The sequence below is a fragment of the Penaeus monodon genome, chromosome 34, assembly GCF_015228065.2.
Source record: "Penaeus monodon isolate SGIC_2016 chromosome 34, NSTDA_Pmon_1, whole genome shotgun sequence".
NCBI lineage: Eukaryota > Metazoa > Arthropoda > Malacostraca > Decapoda > Penaeidae > Penaeus > Penaeus monodon.
In genome coordinates, this window is record NC_051419.1 from 30,857,708 (window position 1) to 30,858,043 (window position 336).

The following is a 336-nucleotide window of genomic DNA, read 5'->3' on the forward strand; positions in this document are numbered from 1 at the left end:
CTAAATTGCTTCAAAGGTTTTAAGAGCTAAACTTATCATTAATGTCTATCAAGAATTTGAAAAGTAAAGGATTGATGATGATTACTGACACCTTGACATGCTGGACGTGGTAGTTATTTGAAAAGTTACAGATTGTTGATGGTAATTAATTTATAGATGATAAGGTAGTGGTGATATTGATTTAAAATGCCATGACGTCTTCACCAGTCCCTCCGCTGCGTCTAGAAAGAGAGAGAGGAAGAAAAAAAAGGCGTAGGTGGTCATTCTCTCGAAACTTAGGGCTTTGTGGTTGTCTTTGTCCCATTCCTTGTTTTTTTATTGATTTTATTTTGTGCC

General features: G+C 35.7%; 1 protein-coding gene across 4 annotated transcripts in view; it reads left to right on the forward strand.

The window, feature by feature from the left end:
* The window catches only part of LOC119594713 (gamma-tubulin complex component 2-like), a 15,511-nt gene that overhangs the window by 12,490 nt on the left and 2,685 nt on the right, over positions 1-336 (forward strand). The gene's annotated exons all lie outside the window — the stretch shown is intronic.